Genomic DNA, 24,415 nt, shown 5'->3' with positions numbered 1-24,415 from the left:
GGAGGCTATGGAATTTGGGGAGGAGGATGGTTGCTTACACAGGGGCTGTAGAGGTGGTCTGTGGTCCTGCTGCCTTTCCCTGCAGTTCAACCATACGCTGGAGCATATTAGTTTGATCCTCCAGCAGCCTCAGCATTGAATCCTGCCTCCTCTCATCATGCTGCTACCACCTTTCAGCTTCAGCCCTCTCTTCAGCCTGCCACTTACTCTCTTCAGGCCGTCACCTCTCCTCCCGGTCATTTTGTGCTTTCCTGCACTCTGACATTGTCTGCCTCCACACATTCGTCTGTGCTCTGTCAGTGTGGGAGGACAGCATGAGCTCGGAGAACATTTCATCGCAAGTGCGTTTTTTCGCCTTCTAATCTTCTCTAGCCTCTGGGAAGGAGAAGTTCCTGTGATCCTTGAAACACATGCAGGTGGTGGACGAAAAAAAAAGGGACAGTGGTATTTAAAAAGACACATTTTATGGAACAATGGGTATACTCTTTCCCGGTAAACCTTGCTGTTAACATTACATACATAGCACATGTGCTTTTGTTCCAAGGTCGCATTTTGCCTCCCTCCAGCGCATGGCTAGCCCCTCCCCCTCCCCGTGGCTAACAGCAGGGAACATTTCTGTTCAGCCACAGGCAAACAGCTCAGCTGGAACAGGCACCTCTGAATGTCCCCTTAAGAAAAGCACCCTATTTCAACCAAGTGACCATGAATGATATCACTCTCCAGAGGATAGCACAGAGAGATAAAGAACGGATGTTGTTTGAACGCCAGCAAACATACACTGCAATGCTTTGTTCTACAATGATTCCCGAGTTCGTGCTACAGGCCTGGAGTGGTAAAGTGTCCTACCATGGTGGATGGAATAAGGCTGCCCTCCCCAGAAACCTTTTGCAAAGGCTTTGGGAGTATATCCAGGAGAGTCACGAATGCCAGGGCAAATTAATCATTAAACATGCTTGCTTTTAAACCATGTATAGTATTTTAAAAGGAACACTCACCAGAGGTCCCTTCTCCACCTGGCGGGTCCGGGAGGCAGCCTTGGGTGAGTTCGGGGGGTAGTGGCTCCAGGTCCAGGGTGAGAAACAGTTCCTGGCTGTCGGGAAAACTGGTTTCTCCGTTTGTTTGCTGTGAGCTATCTACAACCTCATCATCATCATCTTCTTTGTCCCCAAAACCTGTTTCCGTATTGCCTCCATCTCCATTGAAGGAGTCAAACAATACGGCTGGGGTAGTGGTGGCTGAACCCCCTAAAATGGCATACAGATCATCATAGAAGCGGCATGTTTGGGGCTCTGACCCAGAGCAGCCCTTTGCATCTCTGGTTTTCTGGTAGGATTGCCTCAGCTCCTTAAGTTTCACGCGGCACTACTTCGGGTCCCTCTTACGGCCTCTGTCCTTCATGCCCTGGAGATTTTCACAAATGTTTTGGCATTTCAAAAACTGGAACGTAGTTCTAATAGCCTGGATTCCTCTCCCCATACAGCGATTAGATCCCGTACCTCCTGTTCGATCCATGCTGGAGCTCTTTTGTCATTCTGGGACTCCATCACGGTCACCTCTGCTGATGAGCTCTGCATGGTCACCTCTGCTGATGAGCTCTGCATGGTCACCTGCAGCTTGCCACACTGGCCAAACAGGAAATTGAAGTTCAAAAGTTCTCGGGCCTTTTCCTGTCTACCTGACCAGTGCATCTGAGTTGAGAGTGCAGTCCAGAGCGGTCATAATGGAGCACTTTGGGATAGCTCCCGGAGGCCAATACTGTCTAATTGCGTCAACAGTACCCCAAATTTGACCCAGCAAGGCAGATTTCAGTGCTAATCCCCTTGTTGGGGGTGGAGTAAGGAAATCGATTTTAAGAGCCCTTTAAGTCGAAAAAAAGGGCTTCGTCGTGTGGACGGGTGCAGGGTTAAATCGATTTAATGCTGCTAAATTCGACCTCAACTCCTAGTGTAGACCAAGGCTCAGAGAGAGAGACAGATGCTATCTTTACTGCAACGTTTCCAGTTCTTTAGAAGACATTCAACGTAGGTATTTGTAAAATTTGCAAAGAATGACTTCTAGTTAAGAAGAGTTTTAGCGCACTTGTCACCATCTCTGCTAGAGGAAGCCTCCAACTGAGGCTAATTGGTAGAGCTGTTTATGGCCACAGAGGGTACCTACTGGTTTTAATTTCATTTCAGTAATGCATAGAAGGTACAGCTTGCAGTGGATCTAGCCATCTGGTAAGGGACTCCATTAATGTGTTAAGTCTTCCATAATGTCTGGTCACCAGTAGACATAGTTTTTTTACAGATAATAATGGCAGCTGTTTCAAGATTTGAGTGATAAATATTTAACAACAGATGAAAGAGGATAGATAGGGGAATAACTTCCTCAGCTTTCTATTTTCTCCTCCTAGTTGTTAAAGTAAACTGATCAGTTTAATAAGAGGAATGATTGGCATTGCCACTCACGTCACTCACAAGTAGTTACCATATGCTAGCATGACAAAAGGAAGCAGAATCCAATGTCCTGTTGCACTGCCCAAGAAAACAACATGTCACCACTTAGCAAAAGTATTTGTTCCCTGCTCGCTTTTTCTATCATTCTATTTCTTGTTTTCTCTCTTTACATACAGATATTAGTAGGGACAAAATATATACACTCTTTGGGGTGAACAATAATTATATTTTTTGAGCTGGCGTGGCCACATTACTTACAGCTAGAAGAGAAGATTAAACCACAAGTCCATTGGGTTACCCCAATGAGTGAAAAAATCCTGGTGTTTCATGACAGGAACTGCTGTGTTTTATTTCTGACACTTCTGTGGAATGGCTTTTATTCACTACTTTCTGTGCATCTAATGCAGGATTGTCTTGTAGAACTTGGTTTTTTAGTGACAGTTGGTTTTTATGTGTGCCCCCATGTATCAGGATATTGAGGCAAATCATGTCTTCTACTATTACACTCCTCTTCATGCATTTCAGTTTAACTCTTCTGGAGTACAAACCTGAGTTCTGTCTTTTTGGGACTCTTTGGAAAGCATTACACAGAATCAGGCTCAGGGCACTGCATTTAAAATGGTGAGAAAACAATATGAGATCTTACTAGTGTTAGCTGGCTAACACTGTTAGTATTCAAACACTCACACTTAACAAAAACAAAGAATTTTAAACAATATTGGAAACACTTTTAAAAAAATTAACCAGTCAGTTCAGTTGTAAAATTGTCAGTGCAGTCCTTCCCATATATATTTCATTCTGCTTATACAATGCATATCTATGGAAAATAAAATTTATAACTTCTGCATCACAATTATAAAAGTTTCAGCAGAATGTTCACTTACCTTTGTTTTAGAACGTATACAGTTTTTCCTACTGATTTTCATATGTGATATTTTATGCAAATTGAGCTAATTTATATTTTTAAAAAATATTTGCATATCACCATAAATTTCACCTTGAGGTCAACACATATTGACCTAAACAATGGCCTCGGCTGGAACATGGATCTGCACAAAATGTGGCAACTGTGATTGGAGTAGGCAGGTGCTAGGGACGTAGGAGTGCATCTACAGGTGTTGGGACAGGTAGGTGGGTGTAAGATGGTGTCTAGTGGATGTCAAAAAAAAGAGATGGGAGGGTGGGTCAAAGGTTGAAGATCAGAGTTCTGGATGGGGTTGCCGAGTAGAGAGCCCTGGACAGCGCCCACTGCTCAGAGGAGTCCAAGGAGCCAGTGGATCCCACTTGCGCTCGGAGGATTGATGGGGAGTGTCTAGTGCAGCTAGTTGAGGGTTGTGATCCAAACATCGAGACAAGAGGTTCCCTAGCTACAGCAGCCACATATAATCGGAGTTTGCAATTGCAAGCAAATGCCTGCTGCCTTCCCACACATAAGGATCCATTGGCTCAATTGTTGGGCTGAGGACATTTTGAGGTATGTAGAATTGCCATTAATGGTGGCTTCCACCATTGATAGCGACTTTTTTTTTGGAGGGGAGGGGGACAACAGGCTTGTAGCTATGTTTCTTGTTCTACTCTCTGCCCCTTTGCAGAAACAAAGATGAGTTCAGCAGAAACAAAGATGAGTTCAGCAAACCACTTTCTTCTCCCCACTACTGCTTTCCTTCTCTTTAGACTTTTAAAAAAAGTGCTACAGTATAAAACCACTTGGGTGACATCTATTTTTTGGGTGGGGGGAATTTTAGCCTGTGCCAGAATTCAGCCCATAATTATGGAACTGAATAGCTTTACAATATTATTTCCTTATTCTGAAGATATAGCTGATAAGATATGCATGCAAATTAAACAAGGTTGCCAACTATCATGATATTTTTGTGAGTGCCGCAATTAGGCAGCATGAAGATTGGCTTATCGGAGGCATTTCTGACAGCTTGGCATTACTGCCTCAGCTCTAACTAATGCTTCAGCTCTGGCTGCAGCAACCAGAGGTCGCTGCTGCTGCACAGATTGCTTTGGATTACAGGTCCAGTTGCTACCAGCAGGGGAGCTGCTCTGCTTGCTCTGTCCTGCAGTATGAAGCTCTGCTCCCTTGTTTGTGCTGCCTGAGCCAGCTTTTCTCAAATGCGGCCACCAGAGGCTTTTCTTGCGGCCACAGCCGCCTGGATGGTGATTGGAGGCGGGGGGCAAAGCATTGGCCCCTCCCCTGGGTCTGCAAGTAGGGGTTGGGCCCTGCACCCCTCTGGAGCCACAACCTCTGGAGGAGCAGATAACCGGTGCGAGTTTCCACCTTCCTGCGGGCAGTGGGGCTCAGGCTTCTGGCTTCAGCCCTGGGGTGGCAGATGGCAAGCTTCAGCCACGTGGCGGTAGGCTGTGGCCATTGGGCTTCAGGCTCACCAGCCTCCTCATCGCCTCTGGCCCCCACTGCCTTCCCCGACCCCTAACCCATCCACCCCATCACCCCAATGACTCCCTACTCACCTCTCCATCCAAGACTTAATTTGTCCCCCGATTTGCCAGGGCTGAGTAAGTCTGCTGTGAAAAGTGATATTTGTATGTGTGTTAATATCACTTTTCATTGCCTCCCAGCTAGGTAACAAGTTTGCTGCTGTGAAAAGTGATATTAATAAACATACAAATACCACTTTTCACAGATTTACTAGCTATCAATTCTATTAAAAACAAAAATCAGAAACCAAAAAAAGCAAACAAACAACAACAACAAAAAAGACAAGAAAATGCAAAACACCTTATTTATGTTTCTATTCTGTTTAGGTCCAGTAAAGTATAAGGACAACTGTACATTGTTGTTTTTGCAGACTCAATAATAACAACAACATCCCTATATAAATAAATTACAATGATTTGGACAGGTATATATGCATATTTATTTGTTTTTCTTAAAGTTAATTAAGTTTTTTTGAAAAACTGTCAATGAGAGTTGATGGCCACTCTCTGAGGCCACCAAATTTTTTTTTGTAAGAACCCCTGTCCTGAGCCCAGTATGGGAATCACAGCCTGCTAGGGTGCAGCTCCTACTCATCCCCTCCTATCCAGCACTAAGTTGGGATGAGAGAAGCAAAGGTGAGTATGAAGAGATCCTAGGAATGTGGGTGTCTCTCCCTGCCCCCTAGCTTGCATAGGATCAGTCCTAACCTGGCTGCAAACTCCCAGAATTGGGCAGGGTCAGTATCTGGGGTGGTACAAAAGAAGAAGGAGCTAGTAGGGACAATCACTATGGGATAGAGAGGAAGGGGCTGATCAGGAGCCTGGGGCAGTGTTCTGAGAGGTGGAAGAACTGGGCCTGAGCGAAGGCTGGAGCTGGGCAGGCCAGTATCCAAGGTTGAGGAAAGTAGCTGACCAGGGAACTGTATCCAGGGTTGGGAGCTGAACAGGGGCAGTGCCCAGCATTAGTAAAAAGATGGGAGTCTAAATTATCTGTTACCACTCAAGATAGAGATCTTGGAGTCTTTGTGGACAGGTCTTCGAAAATATCTGCTCAATGTGCAGTGGCAGTCAAAAAAGAAAATAAGACAATATATATCATAATGCTACTATATAAATCCATGGTATGCCTACACCTTGAATACTGCATGTAGTTCTGCTTGCCCAATCTCAAAAAAGATGTATTAAAGTTAAAAAAGGTACAGAGAAGGGCAACAAAAATGAGTAGGGGTGGAACAGCTTCCATATGAGGAGAGATTGAAAAGACTGGGCCTCTTCTGCTCAGAAAACATACTCAGGGATAGGATAGAGGTCTATAAAATCATGAGTGGTGTAGAGAAAGTGAATAAGGAAGTGTTATTTATCCCTTTATATAACACACCGATCCGTGGTCATCCAATGAAATTAATAAGCATCATGTTTAAAACAAACATAAGGAAATACTTCTTCCCACAATGCACAATCAACTGTAGAACTAGTTGCCAGGGGGTGTTGTGAGGGCCAAAAGTATGGGTTTAGAAAAGAATGAGATAAGTTAATGGAGGATAGATCCATCAATGGCTATTAGCGGATATGGTCTGGGATGCGTCCCCATGCTCTGGATGTCCCTAAGCCTCTGAATACTGGGAGTGGACAACGGGGAATGGATCACTTGATGATCATCCTGTTCTGTTCATTCCCTCTTAAGCACCTGGCATTGGTCAATGTCAGAAGACAGGATACTGGGCTAGATGGACCATTGGTCTGACCCATTATGGCTGTTCGTTTGTTCTTATGAGGTGTTGTCTGCTAGAGGGTGGCCCTGCAAAAAGAAGGGCAGAAGGATGGAGGTGAGATCAATGGCTGCGGAAGGGATGTTGGTGTTAGGGAAGGACCTATTAACAGAAGCAAAAGGTAGGAGCTCTCCCAGTTTTGTGTGTGTGTATTTTTTTGGTGCCTGTCAGGATTTCATGCTCAATCCCAGCTCAAACACAAAAAGAGACAATTCCCCCTAAGAGCAGAAACATCAGAAAACAGACCAAAAAGATTTTTAAGCCAGTCTCATGATTATTTTGGTTTCTCTCATAATTTTTGAACTTTCAAGGTTGGCAATAATGCAAGTAGGTCAAAAATGTTTAGAAGGACTTTAAGGTTTGTGATGAGGAAGAAAACGAACAGTGAGAATGAAGATATACAAAGGGTGTTAGAGTAGTTTTCACCACTTCTACTCTGTTCACGTTATTTAGACATAACTCTTTTATTAATATAATGCCTTGTTTAATCAGCTTTTTGACAGAATACTTAATTACTCCCAGCAGGTATTAGTCAATTGATATCAACCACCCAGTGCAGAACTTTATTATACTTAGAAGGCGGATACGTTGTAGTTCATGCTCCTTGATTTTCATTGAGAGACAATTTTTGTATTTATATAGCTCTGCTGAAGTTAATAGATTTTAATTAGTTAATATTATTTAGCAATAGTTTTAAGATAGTAAGTTTTGATGAATGGAGGTCAGTGTCTCCCAGTGGAAATCAGTCTGTTCAGGAGTTTGGACAGATCTGACAATTTGGTTAGTGCAAAATGTTAACTTGGAAACAAAGCTTAATTGACTCATTTATTTCATTGCTTTTTCCCATTTGGTTTGCTGGCAGATTTGAAACCCTAGACCGGCAGTGGGGAACCAACAAGTTGTGGAGATTAAGCAAAAGTGATTGAAGTGAAGAAAGCATTTGACTTCAATAGCCTATAAATAGACAGGAGTGAGAACTAGTTGGCAAACAAATTTGAGATGTGTTGGGCTGGCACTTTGTGGGGTCATTTACACCTGTGCAATATTGGCATAAAACACTAACAAATCAGATTTCTCTGTGTACTTATCCCATCGGCAGTGTTTTACATCCTCTTTGCAGAGATGTGAATTGCACAAGGCCATAGTTACTGGAGAATCAGGCCTATTGACTTAATTTCTGTTTATTATTTTACTCTTTGCGTACTTTTAATGATATATCTTCTTAAAAACTAGCCTTTTGGGAAATCACAGATATGTCACTGTTATCAAGTCTCAAGGTAAAATTCATATTAGTTCTAGGCTATCAGGAGACTAATAAAAGCCAAGGCCTGATTGTATATGCCGTTGTAACAGTGTGTGGGGAGTGGGGGGCTGGGCCTGTACTGCAGGGCGCGGAGGGAGAATTCCCTTAGTGAATGCACTGCAGTGGGTCATTATAAGCAACCTTATGCTGCCCCCTTGTAAGCCCTGGAGGGGATGTAGTACAGGAGATTCTGAGCTTCTGACCTTTGACTTACAGCTACCTTTGTCCTCACCCTGGGGCTGCCCCTTCTGTGCTGTGTCTTCACGAGGTGCAGCACAGAATTTCAACCCAGTAGAGAACAGCCTTTTATTTTAGCTCGTTTAGCTTTGCAGGAGATTGTTATCACATGCTATAACTGAAATGGTGAGATTTGTTCTTGGTATGTGATTCACTGGGCATGAAAGCATTTAAGTACTAATTTTAAGTAAAGAATATCACTTGATTCTTTGTGTCAGGAAACGAAGAGTGGAATATAATCATGAAGTATGATAAATATAATGTACATAGCCTAACAGTTGATCATTTATTTCAACCTTTTTTAAAAAAAGGTTAAACTCTAAATCTTAATACTATAATAAGATGCTGACTTTTATTTTGAATTAGAAATTGAAACTAAAAAGAGAGGTGGTAATTTGTGACCTTTTACTAGATCGCATGGGTAAGAGATCATAGGCATTAAAAATTACAGTGATCTAGAGCAATGCTTCTCAAGCTATCAGATGTGGGGGACTGGCAATTTTTTTTCCAATGTGCGCACAGCCTGGCAGCCGATGGCTCGTGGACCGGCACTGGTCCGCGGACCACCACTTTGAGTAGCACTGATCTAAAGAACTGGCTCTGCTCCTGGAGATTTTCTAGAGGCTTTATAAAGCTCTTCAAGAGCAGAATTTAAAAGATGATTGATACCATGTGGATTATTTATGTATTATGAAATTATCAAAGTTGAATGGACTTTCAGGATTTGAAACTTAAGAGGCTATGGCCCATGTGTTTCTTTTATGCAAAGGACAGAGAAGCAGAAAGATCTCAATCTCATGGTAAATCCATAGTGTTTTGTTCTTTAGAATGTGTTCATATTTCAAGTAAAGTATATAAGCTCACTGATTTGCACTAGTTACTAGGAACAAAACTGGTTAAAACTGTTGAAAATTGTGAACAAATCTATGGGTTTTTTTTTAAAACAAATTCAGTTTGACTATGTTTAGACCACTTTCATATTTGCTTTTGTCTAGGAAAAAGGTCACTGGCAGGAATGTTCATCAAAACAATATGATTTCAACAACTACTGCAGAATATTAATAGAAAGCAAAATTCGAATTCATAGTCATGGCTATGTACATCACAAACTGGATGAGAAATGACAAGGAGTCTGGTGGCACCTTAAAGACTAACAGATTTATTTGAGCATAAGCTTTCGTGGGTAAAAACTCCACTTCTTCAGATGCATGGAGTGAAAATTACAGATGCAGACATAAATATACTGACACATGAAGAGAAGGGAGTTACCTCACAAGTGGAGAACCAGTGTTGACAGGACCAATTCCATCAGGGTGGATGTAGTCCACTCCCAACAATAGATGAGAAATGCTCATCCAAGCAGCAACAGAAACATTTGACTCTATGTCCTATCAAAATAGCTCAAATTTTGAACAGTAAATACACAAAGTAGTTCTCACAGGGAATATATTTGTGAGCAATCTGTACCAATCCCTGAACTCTGTTTGGGAAGCCCATTGCAAATTACTTTATTTTGTCAATTAGTGATTAAGTGATCATACATTAAATAGCAAAGATAGTGCATTACAAAAAGTAGTTTATTTTGTCAAATGTTTAATTTTAAATATTTGTAATTCTTCATTATTTCCTAATAAATGCATTCTAATGTACTTCAAAAACATAATGTTACTGCAACATTCACTGGTAAATCTTTATTAAGAGATGGGGAGATGCTACTAGTTTTTTAGTGTCTTACAGGGTATGGTAAAAATTTAACTTCTACTGTAATTAAGTGAATACTGTACCTCTGTCTCCCTTATTTGACCATGAGAAGTCTAGCCTTCCCATATGTAATGGCATGAATATGCTATGTAAGAAGCAGTTATGGTGTATACAACATAACCTATAACCCTTAACCTATACCATGGCTTCACCATGGGGTGATGACACTAGGGCTCTGTTCTCCACTGTGCCTGAGCAAAACAAAGCTCTGATGCAGTGGAGAAGGAGGACTCACGAGGACAGACTTTACCAATGTGCCAAAGGAGCAAAGTTGTTGAGCAAAGTCTTCATCCCAGAGCTTTAGGTGTTTTTTTAGATATCCTCACCTTAGGTCATGGAGCGCTTTAAAGATAAGAATGAAGAACTTGAACTTGATTTGATAAGTCAGTGTGTAGAGAGTGGAGGACAGGTTGATGACAAGTGTGATATATTTCATAGAATCATAGGACTGGAAGGGACTTCGAGATGTTATCTAATCCTGTCCCCTACACTCATGGCAGGTCTAAGTATTATCTAGACCAAGGATCAGCAACCCTTGGCATGCGGCCCACCAAGGTAAGCCCCCTGGCAGGCCAGACCGGTTTGTTTAGCTGCCGTATCCACAGGTTCGGCTGATTGTGGCTCCCATTGGCTGCGGTTCGCTGCTCCAGGCCAATGGGGGCTGCGGGAAGCGGCAGCCAGCACATCCCGCGCCGCTTCCCGCAGTCCCAATTGGCCTGGAGCGGCAAACCGTGGCCAGTGGGAGCTGCGATCGACCGAACCTGTGGACACAGCAGGTAAACAAACAGGCCTGGCCCGCCAGGGGGCTTTCCCTGGCAGGCTGCCTGCCAAAGGTTGCTGATCCCTGATCTAGACCACCTTTGACAGGTTTTTGTCTAACCTGCTCTTAAAAATCTCCAATGATGGAGATTTCACAACCTCCCTTGGCAATTTATTCCAGCGCTTAACGACCTGGACAGGAAGTTTTTCCTAATGTCCAGCCTAAGCCTCACTTGCTGTAATTTAAGCCCATTGCTGCTTCTCCTATCCTCAGCAGTTAAGAAGAACAATTTTTCTCCCTCCTCCTTGTAACAACCTTTTATGTACTTGAAAATTGTTCTCATGTCCCCTCTCAGTCTTCTCTTCTCCAGACTAAACAAACCCAATTTTTTCAATCTTCTCTCATAGAAGGTTTTCTAGACCGTTAATCATTTTTATTGCTCTTCTCTGGACTTTCTCCAATTTGTCCACGTCTTTCCTGAAATGTGGCGCCCAGAACTGGACACAATTCTCCAGTTGAGGCCTAATCAGCGCGGAATAGAGCGGAAGAATTACTTCTCATGTCTTGCTTACAATGCTCCTGCTAATACAGCCCAGAATGATATTCGCTTTTTTTGCAACAGTGTTACACTGTTGACTCATATTTAATTTGTGGTAGCCTGTGTGGCTGAGGAGACATGCTGTAGCATTCTGTACTAGTTGGAATTTTTGAAGTACTGAAGCTTCGTGTCTCTGTATAGTGTATTGCCATAGTCCACCCAAGAGGTGATGAAGGTGTGAATAAAAAGATATCGTTCACAAGGATGGGCTGGAGTCTTCTAGCCAACTGGAATGACAGAAAGTGTTACTTGTGGATGGTTCTGTGTAAGAGTTTACCGTCAGTAAGGAATCCAGTAGTCCTCGTAAGCTGTGGACTGAACAGCTCTAGGTTATGCTGTTGGCAGAACTTCCACCAACAGAGAATCAGGCACAGCATAGACCTGCTCTGCCATACCCTCTGCCTCTCCATCCCACCCTGGACAAACCCCTAGCATCTCCATATGCCGCGCAGCGCCAGCAGAGGTGTTTGGCAGAGCTGGTGCAGGGAGTGATATAGCTGCTATACTGGCTGGAGATTCCCCTAACACATAGAAAATTCTCCAAGGGGTTTTCACTGGCTGGCTTAAGTTCACTTTGCACTGCTTACACAAAGTGAATTTAGAGGTGTGGACAATCCAGTCATACTTTTATATGCTTGATGATCACCATTGATCACCATTCTATAGAATTAGCAGTGACAAAGAAATAGAGTACTCCATGTAAAAACAGAGAAGGAAAACTAAGTCAAACATTTCACAGAGTTGCAACCAAATACAGTGTCAGGGAAGGGAGATGCAGTAGCTGACTGGGCAGCAAGAAATACATGCTGAAGTGACCACTGTTTGTGATTGGTATGAGTGAATCACCCAGCTTAATTCTATTCTGCTCATGTTTTTTTTACCATGCCCCTGTCTCTATAGTATTACCAGAGCATTTTTTCTTCCCTAAACAAGTAAATGTCATCTGGTGTTTTTGTTCTGCCAAAATATATCACTTTTCCTGATCACAACAAGAAAATCCTCTTGGGGGATAATAGAAGATGCGTTTTACACATGTACATGAATATGTATGCTGAAGGAAAATTCTTTATAATTACATACAGTGTGATTATGTACTGGTGCCTTTGCATACTATACTTTATTCTGTTTGACGTGTCAAGTGGTGCAATTAAAAAGTGAGTTTTCAGATTAGCTATTCATATCTGGTAAGAATTGAAAAAGAAGTGTGAGCTTTATTGAATTTACATTATGTGCACCTGCTGTTTGGATAGAAATGAATGCAGTTATAATTCAACTGCTCTTTCTATAACATTTTCTTGTTCACGCAATTAGAGCTGAACACTGAAGTGAGGGGTTACCTTTGCATAAGGCTTTCTTAAGTAAGTAGAGACTGAAATCCCTGTTTTTACTTGAATTATTGTTGCACATGCCCTGTGCAACAGTGCTGTGTTTTTGTTAAAGGTAACTTTGACTGTAAGCTCTTTGGGGCAGTGACTGTTTTTTTGTTTTATAGGAATACAGTGCCTAGCACAATGGAGCCTCAATTCCTCACTCGGGGCACTACCTCATTACACAAATAATAACAACATGAAAATAAGCAATCATCAAAACAGATGTGCCCCAATGGGGGTTTGGAAAGCATCTGTTCATCTCAAAGTCCCGGGCTATTGTCATGTTGCATGCCAGGAAAATCAGAGGTAAGTCAGTGGAGTTAAAATAGTGGAAAACTGGCATAAATCAAATAAGAATCAAGCTCTTGGTTTTTCTGGCACTGAAGAAGCAGGTTAACTGATAATGCTTAGCTTGTGGGCTCTGCAGTCCCCTTATAAAAACTGTTAGCAGCACACTTCCTATCCTCACTTGCATTTTACCTGGGATGTGAATTGACCTAAAGTCCTACTCTAGACTCCTTTTACCTAATTTATTGGACATAATTAATGTTACACAGACAGATTAAGTTTACTATAGATTCTTAGTTCATACAGTTTTTATAAAAGTATTACTTGTTCTTACATTAGTTGAAAGTTTTCTGTTTTGTCCATTGTAGGGTATTATATTTTTATTTGGTAAGTAAAAGACATATTCTACCCTCAGTAACTGAGGTTTACCTTCCGTTGACTTCATTTACCATGTAACTGAGGGAAGAATTGGGCCTTAAAAATGGTAATTAAGGGACCAATCCTGCAGATATTATTATGTGAGGAGTGGCAGTTGTTGTTGTGAAGTGATGCCTAGAGGACTAGGTTCAAAGACACAACTAATATTGATTTTACTAACCTGAATCTATAAACTTTGCAGCAGAATTTTATGAAACAAACATGTAACTTTGGTGAGTTAAAGCATTCCCCTTCTCCTTATATTACAATCAGCTAGGTACTTCAGATTTGAGCAGATCCTCAGGTGCACCAAAACTTCAGTTGCCACAGCTGAGAGAGTGAGGACAATAAGTATAATTCATATTAGAGACACAGTGTGGCTATCATGCTGCGAGAGGCTGGTTTGGCCCCCAGCATGACTTAGATCCAGGGGTTCTCAAACTTCATTACACCATGGCCCCCTTCTGGCAACAAAAATGACTACACAGCCCCTGGAGGAGGGACCGAAGCCTGAGCCTGCCGGAGCCCTGCCGCCCTGGCGGGGGGGGGGGGGGGGAATCCCAAGCCTGAGTCCCTCCATTTTGGGTGTGTGGGGGGGAAAAGTCGAAGCCCAAGGGCTTCAGTCCCAAGCGAGTAGGGGTGCCCATAACCTAAGCCTCGCCACGCAGGGATGGAGCCCTCAGTCTTTGGGTTTGACCCCAGGCAATGTGGCTTGGAATTTGGCCCTTGGTGGTGGGGCTCGGGCTTTGGCCCCAGACTCCAGCAAGTCTAACGCCAGCTCTGGCAACCCCATTAAAATGGAGTCACGACCCACTTAGGGGTCCCGAACCACAGTTTAAGAACTGCTGATTTAGACCAACCTCAGGTCTGCTCTAAATTGTGCCGGCTTGCAACAGACTGTGAGGGGCCATTTTGCCAGACAGGTATTGCAGGAGTGCAGCAGCACTATCTGGCTATGTACTCCCCTGCTTCTGGCACAACCTCTACACTTTGAGGTTGCAATGGTGCGGAGTTGAATTGGTTACATCACCTCTATTTGCTAGCAAAGGATTTCCCTATGCCGAAGGAATCCTCCGTTGCTATATTAGGGCAGCTTTCCAGTCCCTTAGTGCCACTTACATTAAGACTTTAAGATCATACTTTTATGAGAAACTTTTAATAATAATGTAATAGTTATTGGGCCTTTTTGGGGATTATTTCCTCATTGAACAGATTTCAACCTGCACTTTTGTTTCAAATAAAAATAAGGAGGCAGGTCCCCACTCTGCTTTCAGAGTTCTGTTGTGCATATATATATGGTCATACTCTCAAGCATTCCATGTTTCGTGCCCTGGTTGTGTGATATTATAGGTACTATATAAAGCATTTAATAAGTAAATAAGAACCAAAGCTGACAATAAACTTGTTTATTAGGGACAAAGAAAAGAAAACAGAATAACTTTTCTTGAAATTAATATGACACTTCTAAACTCAGGAACTTTTTTTTTGTGCTGCATTTAATTATCAGCTGGATTTTTATTTGGTTATTTTTTATGTAGCTCAGGGGAATTTCCCTTGTTGCCAGTTCTTCACAGATGTGCTTGTATGCTCAGTTAGAGTGTAGAAGTACACACTGGTTCAGTTTCCCTAAATGTACCATAAATATGCCAAATCTTATGAAACATCTCAGTATTATGACTCAGCCATATCTTTCAGTGGATTGTCTTATGCATTTACTAGAATGTTAAATATTTTGTATTGATGCTTTTCTCTTATGTCACATAGTAGCACACGATAAACGTAAGTGTCAGCTTAAATATGTGTACATCTTGTTTTATTTTTGTTACTCAGATATAAGATTCAGCATAATTAGCATTCAGCAAGATTCAGCATATTTCCTAGCCTTAACTTTTGCAAGGTTTCACATATAGCTGAAAGTTTGGTGAATGTATCTCTACACTTTGTCTCGCAATTGGCATTTGCAAGGCCTATGTTCAGATAATATTGATGCTAGCTGGTGCAGATAGAGCTGTAGCTTAGTAACTGTTAGTACATGATGTTTTACTCGTGCTCACGAGTCTCCAATTAAATTTGATGATACACAGATTGAATCGTTTCAAAATCTAGGCTGACTGTGAGGAGGGACTCCTGATAGCAAGACCCCTTCAAATTTACCAGAACAGTGCTGCAAATTTCAGCAGCCTCTCTGGCTGTAATATAAATGATGCTCAGTAGTCATGATTACTTTATAAGTTTAACAAGAAAACAAAATATGATTACAGTACTGGGATAGATAGATAGATATAGAAAGGCTATTAGTGGTGCATTTATTAATTACTCTATGGCAAATAGAAATGATAGAAGAGAGCATAAAGGTTAAAGTTAATTTCAATCAATATAACATCTGGTAAGTAATATATCCAAACAGTGATTTAAATAGAGTTAAGTATAGAGAGGGTCTGAGTCATAGCCCAGTATGCTAATGGAGAGTTTCTAAGAGCTTTTAGTGTGCTTTGAATCAAACTCAGAGGTTGCAAGTGTAAGGGGACTGCTGCCCCCTTACTAACATTCAGTGGGGGTGTTTTAGTTGCTAGCTCCCAGTACTAAAAAGGGGGAAGGGTCGATGGGGAATCAAGACCGTGAGACTGACAGCCCCCAGAAACAATGGGGAGAGGCCAATGCTCCAGGTCAGCCTGAATGACAGGGCAGACAGGCTAATCAGGGATTCAGGAGGGCAGGAAGGTCACGTTCTCCATGTGAGCTGGATTTGCCTGGGTCAGACAGAGTGAGGCCAAGCTAAGGAAAAAGCAGGGGCCTAAGCTAAGCTGGGGAGCGGAGCTGTGCCAGATCCAGAGGGACCAGAAAAGCAGCCCAGAGAGAGCAGACCCTGTCCTGGGAGCAGAGCTGCAGCCCCAAAGCCAGAGGCACAGCCCAGAGAGAGCAGACTTGCCCTGGGAGCAGAGCTGCAGCAACCAGAGCCAGAGGGGCCAGAAAAGCAGCCCGGGAAGCAGGTCAGTTCTGGGAGCAGAGTCACACAAGCAGCCTGCAGAGCAGACATGTCCTGGGAGCAGAGCTGTAGCAACCAGAGGCAGAGGGGCCAAAAAAGCAGTCCAGGGAGCTGGAGGCGGAGCAGCAGCAGCAGTGCAGAGACAGAGTGGTGCAGCTGGGGCTGGAGCAGTCTGGAGCTGGGTGCGGTGAGCAGCTGGGGACAGCAAGGGGACCCTGGGCAGCGGGCCCAGCACAGGGAGACGCCTCAGCCAAGAGGCTCTGCAGGCTGGCTTGGATTGTAACCCCGACAGGGCGGGGGCGACACTGGGCAGAAGGATCCTACCACTTAGAGCCTGAGAGTGTGTGGCCACCACCAGAGCAAGTGTCCAAACCACAGCATCCCTGCAGCACAGCCAGGGCCTGAGAAGAAGGCCTGGGACTTACAAGGAACAGACTGTGAACTGCCCTGACATCCCAAAGACGCTGTTTGTGATGTTCCCTGCCACAGAGCGGGGTGATGTGTTTCCTTTAACCTTTCCCATTTTTCCTTATTCTTTTTAAAATTAATTGTTGATTAAATAACTTGCATTTGCTGTAACTTGTATGTAATGGTCAGTGGGTCAGAGAAGTGCCCAGTGCAGAGAGAGAGTACCCCAGAGTGAGGACACCCTAGCCTCTGTCCTAGGTGACCACAGCAGGGTTGGGGGTCGAGACCCCTGGAATCCTGGGCCCAACCTTGTTGGGGTTACGAGGACTCTGCCAGACAGGAGAGTGGAAGGGGAGCCCTCAAGGGCAGGGAGGCCACTGGGTAAAGGAAGTGGGAGCGAGGACTCAGATTCTTTCTCTAGCCCACTTCACCAGGATAGTGCAGAAGCCAGGAAAGTTCCCCACAATAGCTATTCCCCCGCTTACACAAGGAAAAGGGTAGCACAAATGATTTGCATAATTAGTTGTAGATTCATAATATTTCCCAAATTGCTATCACTTTGTTATTGACACACATATTTTCAGTGCACTAGCTACAATGAGGAGATTGTGTGAATTCCCTGTGGAAATGAACTCAATGTATCAGGACTTTCTGCCTGAATGATTTGTTCGTGGAGGGCAGGGAATGTGGGCCTGATCTTGCAAGGGGCTGAATGCCCTGAACTTCCACTGACTTCAGTGAAAGCGGGGTGCTCAGCAACTCCCAGCACTCGGAACCTTGCAATAGTGTGCTTTATGTCTTGGGAATGAGGAATGGCAAGATAAATTGAAGGGGATTTAAAAAAAAAAAGTGTGCCACTAGTATTTCTTGTGTTTGGAAAAGGGAGATGGAGTACAAAGTTTAATGCAATCAATTTGTTCACCACCGCTTGGCTTGAAGATTAGCTGTTCATAGTTTTAATAATAAAACCATCTAATATACTGTAAGTCAAATCAAAAGATCCTCATTATTGGCATACTGCTAGAATGGGTTGGTTATGTATCAGTCTTGTTAGTAAAACAGCTTGAGAACTTAACCTGATGTTTTCTGCATTATATTTGGTTAAATAAAGTCTGTTGGTTTCCTGTACAGAATCAACCCTTCAGACTTAGTGTTGTAGAATGATTGATTCATTCACAGAAGATAACCAAGAAGAGGAAGTCAGACTTAGCACTAGGAAATGTAGAGGATGTTTAAATATATAATTAGGTGTAATTGCAGTGTGACATATTACACGCTACAACTGATACCCTGACATGATGACAGTATTTAGAGTGTCCTTTCGTGATGCCTGTTCACTAAGTTCTTGAAGCTTACTGCTATTGCCAATTTAAGTATGATCTAATAGCAAAAAGTTTCCTAATTTCTAATCCTTGAAATTTGTTTCATAAACTAAAGGGGGGAAATTTTGAGTATCTCAGGGCTTATTTTTGTATATAGCTATTTCTGAAATATAGCAGCTACTGTATCTTTCTCTCAAATCAAACATCAAAATAATTATCTTCTATACCTCTGATTTGACTCTAACACTTTGGGAACAGTTCTGCTTTCAGGGAGCCTAATTATATCATTGTGCTTCTTTAATCCAAGTGTCCTAAATATAAACCACAAAAATCACCACCGCCCAGCCCATCTTACAGCAGCGGAGAGTCACAGTTCCCCGTAGAGAGCCCTGTACCCTCTCCCTCACATAAAATGCCCGGTGCTGAGGTATTCGCTCTGTGAATACATCCCCTGCCTAAGGAGACTGCAGCATGCACTGGGTGTGCAGGAGCCAATCCACTCTTATCTTCTGTCATGGGCGGTGGGTGAAGCTGCTGCTTGGGGGGGGGGCTAGCTCCCGAGCCCACCTGTGGCCCTGCCCATACTCTACCCCTGCTCTGCCCCAGGCCCCACCCCCACTCTGCCCAGGCCCCACCCTCTCCCCACTGTCTCTGTCCTCTCTTTCCTCCCCCTTCCAGCCAAATCCCTGAACCCGAAGGAAGCAAATGACATTAGAAAGAAATTACAGAAGAGTGTTTTTTTCAAAAGACAACGGAACATGTTTTCCATTGGATGCCAGAAAGTGAAGACTGGACATGCAGAAGGCACCTAATTAAAAGCACTAAATTTGGGAATGAAAAATGTCAGTCATGGGTTTTTTGATATACCCTCAAGTTTGTAACTGTAGTTACAAGTTTGAAACTGTAGTTTCCTCAGGAAGTCAGTGGTGTCTCAAAGATAGCTGGGAGTGCTGGTAACGTAGGGCCTGAGGAGGGAGTCTACATAGCCAGACAATCCTGCTGTCAGGGTGCCAATGCCGGAGATGATGGGGCGTCCAGGATTTCCAGGTTTATGGATCTTGGGTAGCCGATAGAATACCCCAGGTCAGGGTTCTAGGGGTGTATCTGTGCGGATTTGTTCTTGTGCTTTTTCAGGGAGTTTCTTGAGCAAATGCTGTAGTTTCTTTTGGTAACTCTATCTTCGAGACACCACTGACTTCCTGAGGAAACTACAGTCCATTGGTGATCTTCCTAAAAATACCATCCTGGCCACTATGGATGTAGAAGTCCTCTACACCAACATTCCACACAAAGATGGACTACAAGCCGTCAGGAACAGTATCCCCGATAATGTCACGGCTAACCTGGTGGCTGAACTTTGTGACTTTGTCCTCACCCATAACTATTTCACATTTGGGGACAATGTATACCTTCAAATCAGCGGCACTGCAATGGATACCCGCATGGCCCCACAGTATGCCAACATTTTTATGGCTGACTTAGAACAACGCTTCCTCAGCTCTCGTCCCCTAATGCCCCTACTCTACTTGCGCTACATTGATGACATCTTCATCATCTGGACCCATGGAAAAGAAGCCCTTGAGGAATTCCACCATGATTTCAACAATTTCCATCCCACCATCATCCTCAGCCTGGACCAGTCCACACAAGAGATCCACTTCCTGGACACTACGCTGCTAATAAGCGATGGTCACATAAACACCACCCTATATCGGAAACCTACTGACCGCTATTCCTACCTACATGCCTCTAGCTTTCATCCAGATCATACCACACGATCCATTGTCTACAGTCAAGCTCTACGATATAACCGCATTTGCTCCAAACCCTCAGACAGAGACAAACACCTACAAGATCTCTATCATGCATTCCTACAACTACAATACCCACCTGCTGAAGTGAAGAAACAGATTGACAGAGCCAGAAGAGTACTCAGAAGTCACCTACTCCAGGACAGGCCCAACAAAGAAAACAACAGAACGCCACTAGCCATCACCTTCAGCCCCCAACTAAAACCTCTCCAACGCATCATCAAGGATCTACAACCTATCCTGAAGGACGACCCATCACTCTCACAGATCTTGGGAGACAGGCCAGTCCTTACTTACAGACAGCCCCCCAATCTGAAGCAAATACTCACCAGCAACCACACACCACACAACAGAACCACTAACCCAGGAACCTATCCTTGCAACAAAGCCTGTTGCCAACTCTGTCCACATATCTATTCAGGGGATACCATCATAGGGCCTAATCACATCAGCCACACTATCAGAGGCTCGTTCACCTGCGCATCTACCAATGTGATATATGCCATCATGTGCCAGCAATGCCCCTCTGCCATGTACATTGGCCAAACTGGACAGTCTCTACGTAAAAGAATGAATGGACACAAATCAGACGTCAAGAATTATAACATTCAAAAACCAGTTGGAGAACACTTCAATCTCTCTGGTCACTCGATCACAGACCTAAGAGTGGCTATACTTCAACAAAAAAACTTCAAAAACAGACTCCAACGAGAGACTGCTGAATTGGAATTAATTTGCAAACTGGGTACAATTAATTTAGGCTTGAATAGAGACTGGGAATGGATGTGTCATTACACAAAGTAAAACTATTTCCCCATGTTATTTCTCCCCCCCCACCCCACCCCCCACTGTTCCTCTGATATTCTTGTTAACTCCTGGAAATAGCGTACCTTGCTTGTCACCATGAAAGGTTTTCCTCCTTTCCCCCCACTGCTGCTGTTGATGGCTTATCTTAAGTGATCACTCTCCTTACAGTGTGTATGATAAACCCATTGTTTCATGTTCTCTGTGTGTGTATATAAATCTCCCCTCTATTTTTTCCACCAAATGCATCCGATGAAGTGAGCTGTAGCTCACGAAAGCTTATGCTCAAATAAATTCGTTAGTCTCTAAGGTGCCACAAGTACTCCTTTTCTTTTTGCGAATACAGACTAACACGGCTGCTACTCTGAAACCTTTAAAAAATATGTTTCCGAAGATTTTGGGCAGAACAAAGGATTTGATACCTTACCAAGATACTGATTTTGCTAGAGGGTTCTCTTAAAACTAGTTCATCAAATAGTTAGAAATAAAGAAAGGGAAACTCATTTGTCCAGCTATCTGGCAGGAAAGGGGTGTTGTCCCTTTAAACGCTCTCTTCCAGGATTTTTTAGAGATGTGATTTTTATCATATTCAGCAACACACTAATGAAAAATTTTAAACTAAGATCCTATAGACTAACATGTTCTGAGTAAATATTACAGTAATGCACAACTGTTTTTGTCCGTAAATTCAGAAACTGACAGCATATACCTGGGGGTTGGCAAGTGCCTGTTAAATGGTTTCATTACCACTTGAATGGCTCTTTAACAGTTTCAGTGTTGGGCTGATAGGTCTGGAAGGCTTTTTCACTTTTAAGTTACTAGATCCCCTCCAGAGTAAGAGTCACCAGGCTGCAGCAGCTAGTTGTGGGAGCCTTCAGGAAGGGTCAGAACAGGGATAGGAAGAGGCGGGAGGGTGGACACTAAAACACAGGGGTGCCCCAAATTTTCGGGTGCCCTAAACAACTGCATATGCCTAAGGACGGCCCTGTTGAGAAGAGTAAGGGGAGTTGACGAGAGAGTGTCTCCCGTCGATGTCGCATAGTGTGGACCCCGCAGTAAGTAGATCTAAGCTACCTAGATTTGAGTTATGCTATTCACGTACCCCAAATTACATAGTTTAGATTGATTTTCCCCTTTAGTGTAGGCAAGGCCTAAGTATTGCAGTAAATCCAACTGTTAGGAGGCCCCTGGAATATGCAGGTGAAACAAGTGAGTTAATACCACCAACCTGATGTGCTATTAACATCAAATGTGGAAAATGATACAACTTGTTTTCAGTTTTCATCTTTAAAACTTGCATTGTTGAGAGGCGGGATGGTCCAGTAGTCAGGGCAACTCTGGAGACCTGACTGTAATTCCCTGCTTCTCCATAGACTTCCTGTGTGACTTTCGGAAAGACACTTAGTTTCTCTATTCCCCATCTGTAAAATTGGGATAATAGTACTTCCTATCCTCACGGGGGTGTTGTAAGCATAAATGTATATTTGTGAGGTACTAAGATACTATGGGAGTGGGAAGCATATAAGGAATAGGTAGGTAGAATTTTGCTATTAAATTTACCTGCTTTGGTGGGTTACAATCAAAACTTTAATTTTATTATATCTTAACATGTTTTTTATATTCCTTTTTGTGTCAGTAGCTGAAAAGGACGTTTAAGAGGTGCTATTAACATGCTAAGTGTGTTGTATGAATCAGAATAAAATCCTCCAAGGGCTTTATATGATGGAAATGAACCAGTTTAGATTTAGCTAAGTCTAATGGCCCCTGGGTCTGTCATGCGTCCTCAGGTTTACTGGAGATGGGGATTTTCTTTGTTGAAACAGGAATATTTTGAAAGACAGGAGAGGGGAAAGGGTGCTGGCTTCCTTGCGCTGCCTGTCCCACGGTTTCTGCTGTCACAGTTCCCTATACCCTTAGGCTGGAGGGATTAGCAGTCTCCCTTCTCTGCCCCCAGGCTCCATGTGTTTTATCCTCCTCAGCAGGAGGAGCCACTGGCATTTCATTGTAGACAAGGATTTTTGACAAAGCAACAGCTGAAAGCATGTTGCTGGTTAAAGTGGAAGGGCAAAGGTGTGGCCTCAGGAGCTTCTGTTAGTTCGGTCAGTGACCCCACCTCTGCCCTGAAACTGGGCCTGCCAGTGAAGCTTGAAATTCTCATCATAGCTTTCTCATTTCTTATGAGAGTAATTTATAAATGTCATGATCTCTGACAGAATGAAATTGCTTTGTATATGCTTTGTTTATACAAAGTAAACTCACAGCTAGAGCGTTATATATATATATATATATTGTAATTGATATTTTGTCTATCATGTCTAATTTAGGACACACAAATGCTAACATTTGCAAGATGTAAGCAGTCTTAACAAGAATCAGAAGGCAGAGTTGAAAACTGATGTGTAAATTTGCACGGATATTAAGTGTCCCGTGTCTAGCTTTATGTTCTAGCTTTATCCTTTCTTGTATCTTGTTTCCTCATCCTCTGTCTCCTCTGCTCTGCCAGTTGTGTCAGCCTCAATCCCTTATTTGTCTGCCCTCCCACTAAGGCATGTAGGTAGGAATAGTGGTCCTACTGACCGCTATTCCTACCTACATGCCTCTAGCTTTCATCCAGATCATACCACACGGTCCATTGTCTACAGCCAAGCTCTACAATATAACCGCATTTGCTCCAACCCTTCAGACAGAGACAAACACCTACAAGATCTCTATCATGCATTCCTACAACTACAATACCCACCTGCTGAAGTGAAGAAACAGATTGACAGAGCCAGAAGAGTACCCAGAAGTCACCTACTCCAGGACAGGCCCAACAAAGAAAACAACAGAACGCCACTACCCATCACCTTCAGCCCCCAACTAAAACCTCTCCAGCGCATCATCAAGGATCTACAACCTATCCTGAAGGACGACCCATCACTCTCACAGATCTTGGGAGACAGGCCAGTCCTTGCTTACAGACAGCCCCCCCCAATCTGAGCAAATACTCACCAGCAACCACACACTGCACAACAGAACCACTAACCCAGGAACCTATCCTTGCAACAAAGCCTGTTGCCAACTCTGTCCACATATCTATTCAGGGGACACCATCTTAGGGCCTAATCACATCAGCCACACTATCAGAGGCTGGTTCACCTGCGCATCTACCAATGTGATATATGCCATCATGTGCCAGCAATGCCCCTCTGCCATGTACATTGGTCAAACTGGACAGTCTCTACGTAAAAGAATGAATGGACACAAATCAGATGTCAAGAATTATAACATTCAAAAACCAGTTGGAGAACACTTCAATCTCTCCGGTCACTCGATTACAGACCTGAGGATGGCTATCCTTCAACAAAAAAACTTCAAAAACAGACTCCAACGAGAGACTGCTGAATTGGAATTAATTTGCAAACTGGATACAATTAACTTAGGCTTGAATAGAGACTGGGAATGGATGCGTCATTACACAAAGTAAAACTATTTCCCCATGTTATTTCTCCCCCCCACCCCACCCCCCACTGTTACAGTGTGTATGATAAAAACCCATTGTTTCATGTTCTCTGTGTGTGTATATAAATCTCCCCTCTGTATTTTCCACCAAATGCATCCGATGAAGTGAGCTGTAGCTCACGAAAACTTATGCTCAAATAAATTTGTTAGTCTCTAAGGTGCCACAAGTACTCCTTTTCTTTTTGTGAATACCGACT

At 43.2% G+C, this 24,415-nt stretch overlaps 1 long non-coding RNA gene across 1 annotated transcript; it reads left to right on the top strand.

Moving 5' to 3' along the window:
• Positions 1 to 434: 434 nt before the first annotated feature.
• On the top strand, positions 435 to 8,787 carry LOC122457990. Its single transcript, XR_006277801.1, has 3 exons — positions 435 to 444; positions 6,388 to 6,392; positions 8,654 to 8,787. It is a non-coding gene; the product is annotated as an uncharacterized LOC122457990 (long non-coding RNA).
• Positions 8,788 to 24,415: the final 15,628 nt, after the last annotated feature.

This window comes from Dermochelys coriacea, chromosome 1, assembly GCF_009764565.3.
Source record: "Dermochelys coriacea isolate rDerCor1 chromosome 1, rDerCor1.pri.v4, whole genome shotgun sequence".
NCBI lineage: Eukaryota > Metazoa > Chordata > Testudines > Dermochelyidae > Dermochelys > Dermochelys coriacea.
This window is presented reverse-complemented; position numbering and strand designations above follow the sequence as displayed.